Source organism: Microcebus murinus, chromosome 11, assembly GCF_040939455.1.
Source record: "Microcebus murinus isolate Inina chromosome 11, M.murinus_Inina_mat1.0, whole genome shotgun sequence".
Classification (NCBI taxonomy): domain Eukaryota; kingdom Metazoa; phylum Chordata; class Mammalia; order Primates; family Cheirogaleidae; genus Microcebus; species Microcebus murinus.
In genome coordinates, this window is record NC_134114.1 from 76,678,765 (window position 1) to 76,698,465 (window position 19,701).

The 19,701-nt window shown below is 39.2% G+C and overlaps 1 protein-coding gene across 6 annotated transcripts in view; it reads left to right on the top strand.

The window, feature by feature from the left end:
• Positions 1–1,747: 1,747 nt before the first annotated feature.
• MACIR (macrophage immunometabolism regulator) overlaps positions 1,748–19,701 on the top strand; it is a 48,110-nt gene continuing 30,156 nt past the window's right edge. For 2 of the 6 annotated variants that reach the window (XM_076008250.1, XM_012773166.3), the window contains exons 1-2: positions 1,748–1,933; positions 9,125–9,214. The gene's annotated coding sequence lies outside the window, so the exon portion shown is untranslated. Of the gene's footprint in view, positions 1,934–2,713; positions 3,104–5,533; positions 5,859–9,124; positions 9,215–19,701 lie in introns of those variants that run through there. The other 4 variants (XM_076008253.1, XM_012773199.2, XM_076008251.1 and 1 more) reach the window with 3 other exon arrangements.

Consider the following 19,701-nt stretch of genomic DNA (forward strand, 5'->3'; position numbering starts at 1 on the left):
AGGTGGCAAAGACATATCCTTGATGGGGCCACACATAAAGCTATTACCAACCATTATTACCCAGTGAATTGGTTTATTAGGTGTTCTTTGTGACACTCAAGAACCAACCCAAGTTTTGATTGGGTGAAGAGTCAGGGTTAGGATGGGAGCATAAAGCACCACCCAGGGAGGGAGGCAATTTGGAGACAATGCCCTCTCTAGAGGGCTAGCTTTAGCCTAATAAACTCAAAGGAGAATCAGAACTTTATTGCTTTTGGCTATAAAACAATGCCAGACTTTCAGAGCAAAGGGCAAGTACAAGGCATTCCTCAGAAAAAGTTACATGACTTCAGACAGGACAAAATGAAATTAAGTTTCTGAACATAAAATATACAATGCTTTGGAGGTGGTTTTATGAGAATGATCTTTAGAACAATACACTACTGTGTTAAACAGATTATAACCTGAAATAGCTTTCAGTGTGTTCTCCTAATGTACTTGATACAAATAAAAAGTCCATTTATTTATCTATCTGTTCAACACATACTGCATTGTGCCACATTCTGTAAAGGAGAAGTTTACACACATATGTGTTGGAAAAAAAGTAACTGATGTTTTTAAAAATTGTTTAGGGAACATTCGTTAAAATTTCCTCTTTCCTCTACCTTCCCATACTTATTTTAGGGCACATAAGAGATAGCATAACATGTCTTCTACCTGAGGAGAATGACCAGGAGTCATTCTGTTGAAGTAGGGGATGTCCACATTTATTTGTCTTCATATTATCAGGGACAAGACATGTATTCTGGAACAAGTTTGAGTCAAGATTGTTTAAATTTTTATTGATCTACACCAAATACATTAATATTATGTCTTTTATGTTTAGCTAAAGGTTTTTGTTAAAAAAAAAAAAAAAAGAAAACAACCAACAAACTCTCTTGGTTTCAGACTGGCACCTAAAATTATAACATTTATAAACAATTTGGGGGTTCACTGTGTATACACTCAGCTCAGCCACTTACTAGGTTGTGTACCCTGGAGGAAGTTACTTAAACTTTCTGTGTCTTTAAAATGTGGACCTTAATTGGTTACTTCCTTACAGAATTGTTGAGAGGGGTAAATTTGGAAAGGCATGTAAAAAGGCCTGGCACATATTGAGAGCTAAATAAATGTCAGTAAACATTCTCATCGCAGAGCTTAACCAGTTTGGCAGAGGAGATGTACATGAATTGAGAAAAGAAAATCTTGGTCGAGGAAAATAATCTCTTACAAGAATAGAAAAGATCAAAGTCTTTGCAGATCCAAAACTAGCTAATGCAATCAGAATCTGAATTTGAACTTTACCCCCCCAACACACATTCACTGGGTATTTAGTAGTTTTCTAAAACTGATGCCATAATTTGTAATTTCATGGGCTAGTCGTCTCGACTACTGCTAGGTGCTAGCTAAGCCCTTTAAGCGGAGCCTCACAAATGACAACATCAGCACACTTAACCAGCGAAGGCTAAGTGTTCCCAGGCCTGCGAGTTGGAGCTCTTCAGCTGGAGTACTGGGTTGGACTGGGGAGGGAGTGTTGCGACTCCTCCTCCCCTGCCCAGTCACCAACCCCGCCCCCGCCCACTTCTTACGGCCTCTTAGCGCCTTTCGCTCGCCCTCCGGCCCGCCCTTCGTCCGGGTGTCTGAGCCGGGCGCAGGAGGCGGGCTCAGCGCTGACGGGCTGCGCCTCCGCAGCCGGGAAGGAGGCGGGAAGGCGGGCGGAGGAGGAGGAGGAGGGGGCGGGGACTACGCCGGGCGGTAGCTGGCGCCGAGCGCGGTGGGAAAGGAGAGGGTACCCGGCTGGCTCGGCTGGCGGCCTCTGCCCGGATCTCGGCGCCGCAGCCCTGCGCCTCTCCCGCCCTTGTCTCCGGCTCCGCGGCCCCGGGCACAGCGGAGACGACGGAGCTCTGGGCCACGGGTAGGTTGCGCGGGGACGGCGGCTCCGTCTGCAACCTTTTGTGCCGCAGAAGAGGTGGTGGTGATGGGGGGGGAGGTTTGCCCCAGTCACCGATCCTGGGTGCCAGCCCCAATCGCGGCGCCGCCCCTTCCTCCCTGCCTCACGTTGGGGCCGGGCGCACGGTGCCCGCGCGGTGCTGGGGAACCCCGGCCAGGCCGGCCTCCCGGATGGGCAGCGGGGCGGCCCCGGCGTCCCCCGGCCTTGGCGGGCCGGTCCCCAGGCACCCAAGAAGGGGGCTGGGGGCTGGTGAACTGGGTGGGGCCCGCGCGGGGTGCGGGGAGCTTGCGGTTCCCCGGCACAGGGGTGGGGCCGGAGCCGCCGTGAGTGTGCAGCGCGAGTGAGTGTGCGGGGGCGTGCGCCCCCGTGTGCGCGCGGCGTGCGCTCGCCCGGGAGGTGCGGGAACTCGGCGACCCGGAGCGCCTCTCCCGCGGTGCGGCGGTGCGGAAGTCGGGCGCGTTGGCGCGCACGCTCGCTCCCTGGGCCGCCGTGCCCGCACCGCGGGGCAGCGGGCCTGGGGGCCCCATTGAGAAGTAGCTCTTTCCCCGGCCTGCTGCACCTCTGGCCGCGTGCCCGGCCGCGCGCAGGGTGCGACTGCCCAGGCCAGATAGCACCGCGGGGCGAGCCCGGGCGATCCGATCTCGCCGGGGCCCCCGCGCCCACACTTGCAACCCGGGTGCAAGGCCGCCGGCCCCGCCGAGCGTCTGCCGGTGCGGCGGGGGCCGAACTGGCCGGTGGTGGCTGTGTGCCCGCGCGTGGACGGGGGCCCGGTGCTGGCCAGGAGCGTAAGCGGCAGATGTCGTTGGGCATCGCCGGCTTCGCCCCACCTGTCGCGGACGGACTTTGGAGCGGGTGGGAAGCGGAGGGAAGGGGTTTCGAGGCGGGCGGCCGTCAGACCTTGAGCAGCGGCCCCATTGTGAAGCTGCCAAACTCTCTCTAGTGGTGGAATCTGCGAATCTCTGCCAGAAACGAGACGGGAGCGCGAAGGGAATGATGGCCCTGTCCTTTTCCCCTTGCAAGTGTTCATCCTTAGGGACTCCCTGCTTCTCCACCCACGCCAGTTTGCAGACGAGTGGGTTAGTGACTTGCGTTGAACGAAGATTTGTGTGTGATGTGTATGGTTGCCGTGCACAGGTAAAGCTGGAGCTGGGAACTTTTTAATCGTTTGAGGAGGTTCAGAAGAATGGAGGCATATTGCAGTGAGCTTGTTACCACTAGCCAAAAGAACAATTCCTGCACAACGTTCCTGATGTTACTAGACTCGTTATTTTACATTGTTTCTCTCAAAGAGCCACTCTGCTACAGTTTAGCTTTGTTAGTTGCTTTATTTTCTATAACCCTGTAGTACAGGATAGACACTAGCGAGATAGAAATGACCCTTTCCCAAAGTTTATTTTTCAGTAATTTCCAAATACAGTATTGGTTATTCTTGGCAGAAGCTTTTGGTTACTTCATTAATTCAAGACCACGATTTATGCTTACAATATTATGTTTAATGAATGTTTCACAGGTTTCTCTGTTTTTATTATGTAACTGTGAATGCATTATAGACTTAAAATGAGCAGGATCGTGAGCACAGAGACCTCTTAATTTGATAAGAACTGTGTATAGAATATGAGTTTGCTAACATTTTGGTTTATTTAATTGCGCATGAGGCTGTTACTAGTCACTGTTCCAGGATATCATATATGTTTGTTGATCTTGCATAACAGTCAGTGAATTTGCTTGTTTTCTCTGTGTATTTTGGAGAGCTGTTTTAAAATGAACTCTTAAAAATATTTAATGTGGTGAGAGTAATAAAACTTTATATACAGGATTCCAAATGTCTTTGCTGTTTTAGCATGAGGGGCTTTGGGTGGGGGAAAGTCTTTTCCTCCAGAGAGAACTTTGATTTTGTCACCAGCGTATCAAAATGAGTAAGCTTTCCTTTGGAAGGTTAGTTGTTCCCACCGGGTATACCTATCCCGTTTTGATGATGCTTCCTAAGAGGCAAATTTCTTTTAAAGACTGCATGCAGACCTGCAGTTCCAGTTACTGTCAGTCATATTTGCAGTGAAACTGAGTATTTTTCTAAAAGTAGAAGGATGACTTCACGTGATAAGATGATATGAGTAACCTAGGCTTAAATTTTACTAGCAGAAATGGAAAGAAAATTAATGCTGCACTTTAAGGGGGTGGATTGCTATTAAAGGAACCGATATTAGAAAGAGAAACCGAATTTTTGCCTTACTGAACCAGTTATGGGTTGTCTTACCACGTTGGCCAGGTTAATGATTTGTTTCTAAGGTCAAGGATGGTTTCAGGAAAGTCACACCCTACTTAACAACTGTTTTTAAAAACTGTTGATGATTTCCTTTCAAGTTGTAAATGGTAAAGTAAGATTATTTGAAAGTAACCTCTGAGATCAGCATGTAGGTCCAACTAAGCATTTTGTTTTCATTGTGTATTGTACTGTGACAGTTAAACCATTTTATTTCTGCTTAGTGTTCTGTTGCTTTAGGGATGTTTTGGTCTCTACTTGTTTTGATCTCTCTTTTACTTGTTTTAAGGTAGTCTGAGACTAGTGGTTACAAAATATTTTTACTAGTCTGAATGGAATTTTTAAATAATGTAATTTTTTTTCCTAAGCACTTTTTCATTATTGGTCTCTCCTTTAATAGCCACTCTGAGAATTGTGACATTTTCCTTTTTTTTTTTCATGTTTTGGGAGCTAGAATTAGAACTCATAACTTCTACTCTTGTCAATTTGTTTGCCTAAAGTGTATCTTGCTTTCATAAATAATCTTTAATGATTAGTGGGATTTATTTACCAAAATTCAGAAGGGCTATGTGCTGTCCTTCATCTTTATAATCACATGATTTGTGATAAGTTTTGTTAAATTTATCCTATTGCTACTTTGTTAGTGATTTGTGCTGAAGTCTACAATTTATGGCTTTTTTTTTTTTTTGTATAGGGATTTTGTGTGGACCTGAACATTACCATATGAGACTTTGTATATTTTGGGGGAAGCCTCCCTTTTTTGGGTTGCCAGTGCTATTGAGGTTTACTGTTATATGTATTAAATTTATGTATTTTCATGTCTATCTGCCTTCCCTTTTGGCCTGGTCTTTAGTGCCAGTGCCTGTACAGTGCAGGGACATCTAATAAGATTCAAGAAATATTGTTGAATAACTAAATAAGTGAATAATTGACTACCTAAGTGGATACACCCAAACTCAGATCTGTAGGACAAGCCACTATGTAAGCAGAAGGGTGTTTCTTTCTTTCTTTCTTTCTTTTTATAAACTCATTGCCTTTCCATTGTTATATATTTTGAATAGTAAAGCAATTAAAATAGCCAAACGGAGACATTTTTGAGAGTTAAAGGAGGTGCTGTAAATAATTATGCCAGGATATGCACTATGAATTGACACATATGCTCACCCTACTTTTAAAAGGCTGTTCTTCTTTATTTACCTGTAATAATAACTATTACCTTACGTGAGAAACTTGACACACTTGCTAGTTAATGTTTGCAAACTTTTCTATTTGTAGAAGCTTCACTTGCAGTCGAGTGCTGGGTGTTTTTTTTTTTTTTTTTGCTTAGTTACCCATGGCTTTCCTATCCAGAGGCCTGTAGGCATGCTTGATTTAAAAAAAAAAAAAAAAATTTATTGCTTACATACAGGTTAATGTCCCAGAGCATTCTGTCTCACCTTCTTATAATAACTGGAAGCATTATATCCTATTGCCTTTCCTCTGTTTACTGCAGTCTGTATTTCTGTGCAGCATTGAGTCCATCTTCTAAGAATTTCATATCGGTTCTTTTCCTTCTTGCTGACTTTCTGAGAGGAGATCTATTGATGCCTTTCCAAACCTTCATGTTCAGATCGTTGGCCAGAATCAATTGTGAGTGTTAAGAGATTTATAGATTTTTTAAGTATTCTAAAAATGTGTGTTATTTGAAAGGTACACATTTTGAGGACTTTCATATTGCAGTCTTTTATTAATAGGAGATGGAGGTAAAACCCTAACTATAACTTTGTAGATTCTTTGTAGGCTATCTCTTATTGAAGATGGTATATTCTTATACTAGTTAGTTTCTGGTCTTGTTCTTTATATTTTTTCTTTTTCACTGTCTTCATCCTCTTCCTCCTCTTCTTGTTAGCACCTGTGCACAGATAGCACTCAGTCACACACATAACCGAGTCTGAAATGAGTAAAAATGAGAATGCAGTGGAGCTCTTGCACCTTGTTTCACTTTGTATTGCTCCCTTGGACTCTGTGTTTGTATTCTATTTTTGGCTTGGCACTGGCATAATAGGGATAATCAGTTTCTACACTTTGTTTACTATGAAATTACCGACCATTTCCTAGGCTTCCACATCAGCTCCAGTGCAAGAGTTGGATAATTACTTTAAGGCTCCCCTGCTTTCAAATTCAGAATGAAGTTTTGGTTGATTTTTTTCTTGTGGTGGTGAAAAATATTTGAAAGTGTAACTATTTTCCTAGTGCATTTAAAAGCTTGAAAGAAAGAATATGTCGCCAAATAACATGAGACCAATTACATGAGAGTTTGAATTAGATTTAAGACTTTTAAAACTATTCTTTGTTTAGAATTAAGAAAATTGTGTTGTGGTTTTTGTTTTGTTTTTGAGACAGAGTCTCTCAGTGCCATGGCATCAGCCTATCTCACAGCAACCTCAAACTCCTGGGTTCAAGTGATCCTCCTGCCTCAGCCTCCTGAGTAGTTGGGACTACAGAGTAGCTGGGACAACAGGCGAGCCCACCACCACACCTGGCTAATTTTTTCTATTTTTAGTAGAGACAGGGTCACAATCTTGCTCCAGCTCGGCTTGAACTGCTTATCTCAAGTGATCACCCTGCCTTGGCCTCCCAGAGTGGTAGCATTACTAATATGAGCCACTGCACCTGGCCGAAAATTCAGATTTTTCTAATGTTGCTTCTCAGTTTTCAATCTCAATTTCTAAGAGTCTAAATGAAATCTGTCTCTCTTTGTGATAGATGTAAGCCCTGAAAAATAGAGTAGAAATATGTGTGTGTGTGTGTATCTGTATTTGACATTCAACCATATAACCAGCAAGTATTGGTTGATAAATTATTTTCTGCCTTATAACTTATGGTTTTTTAAAAAATCCTAGAGGCTCTTGGGAGAAAGAGTCCATGATTTAGAAGAATTTTGTGTGAGATGCTTCACTATGTGCCTTAAAATCCTAATATTTTTGAAGTTGGAAATAACCTTGCAGCTAGTAGTTAAAACTACCTCGCTTTAACTGTTTTGCAAATGAGATGATAAAGCTTTTAGATAAAGTGCCTCACCACGCATTTAGAATAGGATTCCATTTACGGAGATTAATTACTATACATTTTTCAGGAAGATGATTATTGTGTAAAAGGTTATACATGTGGGCTTATCATTGAATAGAAGCTACAGAGTCTAAAGACAAGTAAATGGGCTTTGGAGTCAGACCATTTGGGGTTCAGATTCCTGCTCTGACTCTCAAATAGTGTTATTTAATAGAATACTTTAAAAAGGGGGTAATATTTTCCTCATTTAGTTCAGATTAAATGAAATAAATTGTGTATAGCTTTTGGCATATAGAAGATACTCAAAAATATTATTCTTTTTAGTTCCCTTCCCCATTAAAAAATCAATTAAATACAAAATCAATGTGAACTTTATAACATCGATATTGGGGAAATTCTTTGGAGTGATTATATTAAATAAATGCATCATTAGGTAACAGTTTTTATTACATTACAATTCACTTTGTATTAAAACCAGAGGCTTCCGTTTGTGGAGTAGAACCAAGGCTTGATTTCTTGGTCACCCAATTTGAAAGTAGTTGGTAGCAAAAGAAATGAAAGGGAGTGTTTGTTGTGTGTCTGTTATCCACATCTAAAGAAGTTCCAAAAGCTGATCAACATGCTAGTTTCTTGGAATGACAGTTCTTGGTGCATTAGCTCTTTGTCTCGAGCTGAGGAAGTATATATCTTTAATTTAGCAATTACCCATTTCCTTTGGCTGAAACTCTTCTGAGCTGGTAAGAATAGTAATGAAGCGACAGACTCCTTGCTTTTTCCCTTGCTGTTTGTCTCTGTTTGAGAACATGTCATACGGTTGCCACCCGATTTTCGGGCTCTGTGCACCTGTATAGGTAAAATGAAGCTACTCAGCTCATTTGAGCCTTCCCCAACCTCCTTCTGTTGTTGAACACATCAACAACAGAAAGCCCAACAACCAAAGAAACCTTTATATCATAGGTAGAAAAGGACTTTGGGGAGTTTTCTTGGTCTTTGCTAATTAACCCAATTAACTAGGGGGAGGGCTAGGAGATAAAGAAAAATTCTCTTATACATTAACTTCCAGATAGGAGAGATCCAGGTACAGAGGAGATGCTAAACACCTTAAAGTGGTAACTATAAAAAAGTAGTTTTTGAGTCATTCTCTCTCTCTCTTTCTTTTTTTTAATTGTTTTCCAAGAACCTCCTGATCCTTTGCTTCACAGCAGTCTTATGGAAGATTTTTTATTGTTGCTGTTTTGTGGCTAAAATGAGTAGATACCAAACATTGATTGCATAATAATAGCATCATACATCTGTAAAGGGCTTTTCAGCATGCAAAACATGTTCAGCTACCTCATTTCATTTTATCTGCCTTACAACTGCATTAGGGGGGAAAGATAATATTTTTGTCCTCATTTTAAAAATTGATGTTTATGCTAAGTCAAGAGCAGAGTTCCTAGAAAGGCCAGAGCTAGGACCTGTTCTTTTGACCCCAGCCTCAGCAGTATTTTTTTCCGTAGAATACCCGTGATTCTGATGAACATGTGAATAGTACTAGCATAGGGAAACCTGCACTTCAACTCTTAATTTTTCTTATCTCTTTATTTAGGCCAGTTAGCTGTTCTTAATCTCTAGGTAGAGTTTAAGCAAAAAATTGCAGAGGAATGAGCATGATAAAATGTTTGAGGATTCATTTAGCTGAAGAAACTCAAAGTTACTTTCATTGAATTAATAATTATATGCCATATAACCTGTATCTGATGTTAGTACCTCCTGCTAGTTTCATTCTATTTTACAGTTAGAATTGATATAATTATGTTATAAGTTGTGTTACTTGTTAAAGGTTTATTTTTGTATTTCATGTTTAGTATCTGGAGTAGCACAGAAAAATTATTATGCCTGTGTTCCCTTGGGCCTCATTGGAAATTGTACAGTGACATCTTCTGGGATTTAGTCTGGTGAGTTATATTTTGCTTTTTCTGTTTGTTAACCATTTGTATGAACATAATACCATAACGTGTTCTAAGGACTACATAAATAAACAAGTGAATGTGAAATGTCAGTGTATTATTGCAAATATATGTACTGTAAACATTATTAAAATTTTTAGTGGTGAGAACTGAAATTATTGTTTTATGCTAGCATCGTTTTATTTGAAATATTTGATTCGTTGAGTTGATTTTCCTTTTTCTGAATTCATAGAAGGTAAAGGAGATCTTATGCAATAACATTTCAAAGTGTAGTAGTTAGATGTAGTTACTCCAGTTTGGGGGAAATTTTAGTCAAAACGTTAATCTCCAATGATCAGTGAAATAATTTGCAAAAAATTCTATTTTTATATTATCACTTATAAAGAATGGCAGAAAGGAGCATCATTTTCACAGAGTTGTATAGCAGTTGACTGCAAGTGTGACATTCCTTTTATCACACCATAAATTTAAACTGGTAAAAATATGCCTTGCTGTTGTCTTCCTTTAGTTGTCTTTTTTTCAGTATGTCCTCTGTGTGTCTGTGCTGACAGAGTTGTCCATGTGCCTCCAAATCTTTGAAGGGGAAAAAAATTTAATAATGATCTTTCTGGATCTTCAGCATTTTCAAAACCTTATTAGTGTGAGTTCATGCTTTTGTATGTCATTCTACTTCGCCAGTATCTTTGTAGGTTCTTGCTTTGAATCGTGTAGAGAGGTGGTAATCCTTGGAAAAAGCAGAGTTTCCTAATAAGCGATTTCTAAATGAGAAGTCCACAGCAGAACGATTCAAAGGGATGGTGGGGAAAAACAAACAATTTAATTTTGTTAAGTTGACAAAACCTATCCAGTTTATGAAGATGCATTTTAAAACATTGAAAAAAAAATGGAAGCATTACTAAAATTTTCAGTTTTGAGGAAAAGATCTTAAAGTTTAAAAACCATAGTACAAAGTGATTTTCGAGAATATTGAGTGAGAAATGATGTGGCTGAGTCACCAACCTACTTAATTGGAATAAAGCACAATAAAGCAATGGGCAAAAGCCATCGGAATATATGTGTGTGTATATATTTATATCTATGTCTGTCTATCGTTATCCATGGGGGCTTAGTTCCAGGACCTCCCCCAGATACCAAAACCTGAGGATGCTTAAGTCCCTGATATTAGATGGCTTAGTATTTGCATATAACCTATGCACACCCTCCTGTATACTTTAAATCATCTCTAGATTACTTTAAAATACCTATTACAATGTAAATGCTATGTAAATAGTTCTTATACTGTATTATTTGGGGGATAATGACAAGAAAAGAAAAGTCTGTACATGTTCTATAGATGTTATTTTTTTAAAAAAATATTTTCTATCTGTGGTTGGTTGAATCTACAGATGCAGAACCCACAGATACAGACTGCTGACTGTATATGTGTATGTATATAAAGCTATAGTTATAAATGTAAATAAAATGACATTCTAGCAGAGCTGTGTAAGGTGAAATGAGCCAACATGGGAGGTAGTGAGTACCTGTCATTGAAGGTGTTCAGATGTACACTGGCCAACCATTAAGATTCTTTCTGGCCGGGCGCGGTGGCTCAAGCCTGTAATCCTAGCACTCTGGGAGGCCGAGGCGGGCGGATTGCTCGAGGTCAGGAGTTCGAAACCAGCCTGAGCAAGAGCGAGACCCCGTCTCTACTATAAATAGAAAGAAATTAATTGGCCAACTAATATATATATAAAAAAAAAAATTAGCCGGGCGTGGTGGCGCATGCCTGTAGTCCCAGCTACTCGGGAGGCTGAGGCAGAAGGATTGCTTGAGCCCAGGAGTTTGAGGTTGCTGTGAGCTAGGCTGACGCCACGGCACTCACTCTAGCCTGTGCAACAAAGCGAGACTCTGTCTCAAAAAAAAAAAAAAAAAGATTCTTTCTGATTCTGAGATTATACAATTCAAAAAATTTAAAATTCAGAGGATCATCTAAAACTTGGAAATGTGACAGAGATTTCTTTTTAACAACTTTATTGAAGTATAACATATGTAGTAAAATTCACACTTTTCTTTTAAGGTATATGGTTTCATGCATTTTGACAATTATATCCAATTGTGTAATGAACACTACAAGTCAACATATAGAATATTTTCATCATCCCCCAAAATTCCCTTTTGACCCATTGGTGGTTGTCTCTGGTCCTTGGCAATTATTGATTTGTGGCCCAATAGCGTTGCCTTTTCCAGAATGTCATATAATTGGAATCATACAGTATATATAGTGTTTTCTATCTATTTCCTTCACTTAATGTATCCCCAGTTTGCTCCTCTTCATTACTGAGTGGTATTCTATTACATGGATGGACACACTCTTGTTCATCTATTTCCCTGTTGATGGATACTTAAGGGTTGGTTCCAGTTTTTGGTGATTGTGAATGAAGCTGTTATAAACATTCATGTTTAGGTCTTTGTGTGAACATGTGTTTTCATTTTTCTTGGGTAAATACCTAGGAGTGGGGTAGCTGGGTTGTTTAGTGAGTACTTATTAAATTTTATAAGTAACTGCCAAACCATTCTCCAAAGTAGCTGTACCTGACAAAAGTTTCTACATAGCTAAAATAACAATGTCAAAGTGTATGTAAATGAAGGAGCCTGATTCTCATTCAGCACAGATTTATGTTTATTTTATATCCAGTTTTCACACATTTGGTTAGCAGATATTTTCAGCCCACAGTGAATTAGAAACAGTAAATTAGAAGGCCGAAGAATAGGTTGTTAGCAATTATAAGCAGACAGAAATTATGTTCACCAACATGACTATACAATAATTACTGATTAAAAACAAGGCAGGAACTTAAGGAGTGAAATTCCTCTATCTGATAAATTCTATCTAACAAGTTCCCAAACTTGTATGCATATTAGAATCACCTGAGGATCTTTTAAAACTTTCAGAGTCCAGGCTATACCCCAGATCAATTAAATCACTAATCCTGTGTGGAACAGAGACATCAGTACTTTTTGAAGCTCCTTGGATGATTTCGGTGTATAGACAAGTTTGGGAACCACATGCTAGAAACATGGCATGATGAAATTGAAGGAACACTGGACTTGGAGCCAGGAGTCCTGGGATGTAATCATGGCCACTAACTACCTGCATGGCTCTGGGCAAGCCCCTGTCTTCATGGCTTCAGTGTCCTCTTCTGTATCAATGGAGGTGAAGCTTCCAGGTAGGGGAACTCCAAGACGACTCTGGCATTAAAACTAGATGATTCTGTCCGGATGCGGTGGCTCACGCCTGTAATCCTAGCACTCTGGGAGGCCGAGGTGGGCGGATTGCTTGAGGTCAGGAGTTCAAAACCAGCCTGAGCAAGAGCGAGACCCTGTCTCTACTATAAATAGAAAGAAATTAATTGGCCAACTAATATATATAGAAAAAATTAGCCAGGCATGGTGGCGCATGTCTGTAGTCCCAGCTACTTGGGAGGCTGAGGCAGAAGGATTGCTTGAGCCCAGGAGTTTGCTGTTGCTGTGAGCTAGGCTGATGCCACGGCACTCACTCTAGCCTGGGCAACAAAGTGAGACTCTGTCTCAAAAAACAAAAACAAAAACAAAACTAGATGATTCTAGATATCACTAAACCAGTATTAGGCTTAGGAGATGCTGTTTCTCAAAGCATAGCTCTATTCTGAATGGTTTGTTTCAGGTACCTCTTGAAAAGGATTTTGTTAACATGACAACATTTATATTCATATCTGTTTTCTCTTATGTGCTATTGCTATATGTTGCTGCAAAACAGTTAAAGCATATGGAGCCAGTGTTTTGGTTACTGGGAGTGAATTTTTTTGATAAACCTTATTTTAAAAAATTCTCAGGATGCAATTTCAAAGAGAATCAACTTGTATAGCAGTTGTGAAATTTACCAGCTATTTTCAGAGCTGGTCCAAGGAGCTTAGGCATCTAGGTTATATTTTCTAAATTTTGGTCTTTGTGCCAACTAGATAGGAAGCTTGGTCTCTTAGAGAATTTCAAAACTGTGTAGATTCCATACAGGTTGTAGATTTCTGATTGTTCGTGCTGGTGCACAGCGTTTCCCTCATGGGTGTTGTGGTTTGGATCTGTTTGCTTTAGTCTCAGGCATAATCCTGTGCTGGGGTATTGCATGTTCTACCAAGTGCTTTTAAAATGTACACTGTTTATATTTTTCTTTTTTCTTTTTTTTTTTTTTTTTTGAGACAGAGTCTCGCTTTGTTGCCCAGGCTAGAGTGAGTGCCGTGGCGTCAGCCTAGCTCACAGCAACCTCAAACTACTGGGCTCAAGGGATCCTCCTGCCTCAGCCTCCCAAGTAGCTGGGACTACAGGCATGTGCCACCATGCCCGGCTAATTTTTTGTATATATTAGTTGGCCAATTAATTTCTTTCTATTTATAGTAGAGACGGGGTCTCGCTCTTGCTCAGGCTGGTTTCGAACTCCTGACCTCGAGCAATCCGCCCGCCTGGGCCTCCCAGAGAGCTAGGATTACAGGCGTGAGCCACCGCGCCCGGCCTGTTTATATTTTTCATACACACACACACACACACACACACACACATACATATCTTCCCTTTTTTGAAGGAAAGTTGACATTTAGTTTATATATTTCTTTTAAAAATGTCTAATTGTTATAAGGGAAAATAATACTGGAGATTTGAGGTCAAAGAATGGACATGATGCCCTTTTCATTTATCTTATCCGTTTTGAAAAAATCAAACGCATTATCTTTTGGGTACATCATCTTCCCTTTCTTCTTTGATAATTCCTATTTATAGGCAATAAAAGGAGAAATAGACACTCGCCTGGTGAGTGCATAGATTATACTTTTAAAAGATATTTATATTAATTTTTAGTTTTACAAAGTAATACACTCTCCATGTAAAAAAAATGAATAATGATATATAAGGTTTTTGTGCTTGTTGATATAAAATTTTTAAAAATACATATTCTTTGCCTCAGCATTTTTACTTCTGGAATTTCTTGCAGAAATAGTCCTACGTGTCTATATATGTATATAAATACATATATGTATGTCTATGTATATAAATATGTGTATGTATACATATATATGTATGTACTTACATGTTTTCATTATGGGAAAAACTGATCACCCACTCTCAAACATTTGTAAATGCACAGGAGAAGGAAGGATACTCCAAAATATTAATAGGGGTTTTCTCTAGATGTGTCTGGCATTGGTAGGGGGTGAAGAGTGCTTTTGCCTTTTACACTGCAGCATTATGGATTATTTGGATTGGATGGCTTTCAGGTTGCATGTATTGCTTTTATAGCTTTCGAAAAGAAATAGCAATCACTGGAGTAGGTTAGTGGGGAAAGGAAAAGACTCAAAAGGATCTGGAAGGAAAAGGTGGTTATAAAAAATGTCCGTGGACTCTAAGAGCTCTTTGGGATATCTCTGCACAGTTAAAGAACTTAGTAACTAGGATAGAGCCCCATTCCTAAAGCCTAGTAAAATAAATCTTGTTTCTTGCAGTGTGTCACTGACTCAAACACCCTGTAGCATGGGAGCTAGCTATAGGCCATACCTGGAGGTATCTTGGTGCTGAATCACCTTTCTCATCTCTTTGGGAGCCTTTGCATTCCTTTCTCTCCATGAGAATTACCTTATAACCAGACTTTACCAGATCTCTCCAATCATGAAAAATATTTTTGATAAACTAATTCACTCTATAACAGAGAAGACTAAAAGATGTTTTAAGAGAAGACAGCAAAAACAGCAACGTTTTTTAAGTTGATGGAATGCATCTAACGATAGAATTTCATATCTTTTGACATCTAAGCTAAAGCTTTAGAGAGTTGGATTTTTTTTTAATGAGCATTTTACTGATATATAAATAAACAGGAAAGTTAATGAAGCAATTAATTCTTTGAGTTTCTTAGATGAAATACAGATACTGGGATGCAGTGTTTCTGGAAAAGAATTCTCTTTATAGCAGTTGTGAAGCTTAACCAACTATTTTCAAAGCTGGTTTAAGGAGCCAAGGACACTTAGGTTGTATTTTTGAAATATTGGTATTTGTGCCCAAAGTTTAGGAGGTTTGGCCTCTTGGAGAGTATTCAAAGCTGTGCATATCCCATACAGGTTGTAGTTTTTTGAATGTTCTCATTCTGGTATGCCAGGTCCTCCTACATGTGTGCTGCGGTTTGGAACTGTTTGCCTTAGTTTTAGCCAGAATTCACAATTACATGTTGTGCCCAATGCTTTTAAAATGTGCACTTTGTACATTTTTTGAGAATTAACATTATGTTTGTGTAGTGTCATGTTTTATAGTTGCTTCCTCATAAATTTCTAGGAAGTAGAGTAGCACCTGTGACCACTGCCAAGTCTTCTGTGTTTTATAAATATGTCCGTGCTATCGTTACTGGTTGGATTATGAGGGAATTTGGTATTGAAGACGGTTAGGTGTCATTTAAAAATTACATTTGTTCCTGGTAGTTGTTTAAGAAACTCAGTTTTAAAAGCATTTTTCAACTACGAGATGACTTTTCTATTCTTGTTTATTTTCTGTTCTAGACTCTTCTATTCACAGAAATTTTGCTGCTCTTTTTTCCTTTTCTTTTCCAAGACAGTCTTATTCTGTTGCCCAGATGGAGTGCAGTGGTGTCATCACAGCTCACCCCACACTCAAACTCCTGTGCTGAAGCCCTCCTCCTGCCTCAGCTTCCCGAGTAGCTGGGACTTCAGGTGCACGCCACCATGCCCAGCTAATTTTTTCTATTTTTGGTAGAGACAGGGTCTTACTCTTACCCAGGCTGGACTTGAACTCCTGACATCAAGCGATCCTTCCACCTTGGCCTCCCAGAGTGCTAGGATTATAGGCGTGAGCCACCATGCCTGGTCCTATTTTTTTAAAAAAATGTTGTAGAGATGAGGTTTTGCTATGTTCCCCAGGCTGGTCTTGAACTCCTGGCCTCAAGTGGTCCTCCCGCCTCAGCCTCCCAAAATACTGGAATTACAGGTGTAAGCCACTGCTCCCAGCCTTTTTCTAGTCTTTATTTTTGCTTTAAACTGTTAATATATAGGAACAGCATTGATGGAAACAAGAAGAGTTATCTGTAGTCCCTGATTTTTAGTATTCTGTAAAGCAGAAGTTAGCATTGTACCTGATTTCACGATTCACAGTTTATTCTAGTGCTGCCGTGGCATATACCTGCAGTGATATTTATGAGCACTTTGCAATTATTTATCTTGGCAGCATGCTTTTTGGATACAAGGTTATATTTTATAATATAAAAAAATGCTGAGTCATGAATAGGCTTCTCAAAAGTAACAAGCCCATAAGCAATTTTTTCATGGTAAAATCTGGGCCATCTCCAGTTGTAGGTAAGGTTCCCAATGAATGCCTTTTAATAGGAAATTTTGACATGGAGAATATTTGATGTCCATGTATCAAGATATGTTGACTTTGAGACCATTCAATTTTTACTATCTTTAGTGTCATCCTTTTTTTGGCAGAATTCTGGAATTAGAAGGTGTACTTAGACTTCTTCCTCCTAAGCTGGGACATTTCTTAAAGAGCTTCTGCCCTTTTAAAAGATAACCTGAGGAAAGGTGATTCCTGTAACTACTCTCAGGATCTTGACCCAGTATTTAAAGCCAGTCACAATTCTCAGGGATTTAGTAGCAGCATAAAAAGTTTTGTCTTCTGTCACAGTTGTGAAGAATGGGAGGTAGGCTGCTTAACTAGCATTCTGCCCAACTAAAAATGAAATTTTTGCCAATCAGTGCTCTCTTTTCTGAAACTCAGACTCCACCTAGCTCTCTTGCTGCACACAGTTAAGTAGATGTTCTTTAGAAGGGCGATATATAAGTAAAAAGAATTCCTTTTAAAAATGTAAGCAGTTTGTAAGTCTTGGTTCTACCATTCATATTCCTTACATGAATATCAAGACCTGAAGTTGTTCTCGTACATATGGCAACACACTGCAGAGACCAATGAACCGCCTAAAGAGCTGTTAGTTTTGAGAATACACTATTTTTAGTTTGGAGCAAAAGTACTGATGTTTGATAGCTAAAAAGTGCAGTTCTCCAGCTCTTAGAATTGCTCCTCAGAAGATCAGCAGGTAGCAGCTGTATATGCAATGTTTAAAACGAGCCTTTTCATATTCCGGTGCAGGGAGACCCTCATTCAAGAATTTTACCTAGAATATTGACCTGTTTTGCATTGGCCTTGGGTGCTAGGTTGAATATTTACACTAGGGAATATTAGAAATTCTTATTTCTTTAACCTTCTGGTTAGGTGGTATTTTCTACAGTGAGTGTGTTGTCTACCTCAGTGAAATATGGTAGGTTTCATACTTGGCTGTTTGGTTGAAATTTTGAGAGCTCTTAAACCACATCTATATTTTCTACTTAACATAGGTATTAAATCGGTGTTAAATCGTAGATGCCTGAAGATCGTATTTGGATAGTCCTGCCAAACCAGGTGGTATTTTTTTTATTGACTATTAGAAGCTTAACTGATGATAGTTACTCCTCTAACAATAATGTCTAGTTCATGTAAAATCAAAATTTAACCTTCATACATTACTTTCTTCATTTTTCTAATTTTCCAGGTACTTAGTTTCTAGCTAAATATATAATTTCTGCCTATCTCTAAACCTTTGTACTCTTCCATCTTTATTCCCAACCCCAAAAGATTCTAAGAATTCCCGAAGATTTGCCTTGATGCAGTAGAATTGGCATAGTATGGGATCAAACTTTTGATGAGTCTGTCGACCACAGAGGCCTGTTCCCACTCCTCTTTACTGTAACTTTATATACTATTAACTTGCTTAGTGATGTTTTATCTCATAGACAAAAAAAAAGATGAATTTCAGCCTAGCTTCTGTATGAATTATTACCCAGTTCAGAATGAGTGGAGTCTGAATTCATGGATTTAAAAGAAGTTTATAATATAACAAATGAGAATGCAATAAAAAGGTGCTGGGTGGAAATCCATGGGTTGTCATGGGGTGCTGGATTCAGACACCTAAACCAGAATCTCTGTTAGTACAAATGGGTTGCTTGGTAATTCTCCTTGGGTGTGGCACCCAGTCTGTGCCGTGGTCCTCCCCTTCTGGCCTTTCAGAATAAAGTATCACAGAAATGGTTCCTGCCTGTAGCTGCCGGTCACATTATGTAGGTTGGAGGCCTTGTCCTTCTCTTGTGCTCTTTCTGTGCTATAGAATAGAGAGAAAGGAAGGATTAATTTGTCATTTGGCTGAGAGTAAAGGCTTGTGTAGCATAAAAATTTGGTTAGGTTTCATATGGCTCTCTAGAATTATTAGCTGAGAAATCTTATATGTATTGTCAAAGTAGCTGGTAGTCACCTACTATTCTAATCCTGTCAATAGAGAAATAAATTGCACAGTCAAATATAAGTTTAATTTTATATCAGTAAAATAAATAAAACTGGATACTTTAAATCTAGAAAGCTTGATGGACTAGAGCATTTTAGTTAAATAAAAATTGGAAATAGTCTAAGGCTTAGAGTAAATAGTGAAACTATATTGATCCCTTTGGCATTTGATTTATCTCAGGAAAATTATCATGAATGTTCTTAGTCATGCTGTGGATGGAGACCCTAGTGAGGACAGGATGGCAGCTGGTAACTTCGCAGTCTTCTAATGAAGGAAAGTAGAGCATGCAAGTGGAGGAATAAGGTTCTGGTTTTCTTTTGTAGCTTTCTAATGGCTTGGATTTAAATGAATACCCAAACTTTAGGAAATACTTCAATTAGGAAATGATTTCTTTGTTTTACAAAAGGATTCTTAAGAATTATTTAATAAATATTTTAGTAACTTTTTCATCTTAAAATCAATTGACATCATTTTGATTAGCAATCTGAGATACTTAAAACTGTTAACTACTTCCAGTTGAAGAGCAAGTACAAACAGCTTCTTAGAAAAGACATTATCATTGTTTCCCTTAATATTTTATTTTTCAGAATTTGATTTATCTTCAGTTTCCTAGGAACCTAACCATTATTTTTGGTACTTCTCGTCAATGCAGTTTCCCAAACTATGTAGAGTGATAATTGTAAGGAACAATGTTAGCATTCATTGTGAATTGTTCTGCCATTTATGAAACTATTCAAAAGTATAGTGCCTTAGTTATTATAACATAAAATAACTGTCAAGTCAATGGTTTATTTTATGATTAAGTAGTCAAGGAAAATGACATCTGATTTTTTTTGTATTTTTAATATTAAAAATAATGTGATGTATGGAATTTAGGATTAACTCATAAACTATAAAATGATTTTCTTTAAATAATTCATTGGGGATATGGAAGGAGGAACATTTATAAGGTTTGGGAAAACTTTCACCTAAGACTTCTTCATACCCTAAAAATATTTTTCTAGGTCTAAATTGGATTCTTTGCAGAAATTGATCAGCTCAATCAATTTTATTTTATGTCCCTTAAACACAGTTGAGAAGAATTGCAGGTCTGAGCACAATT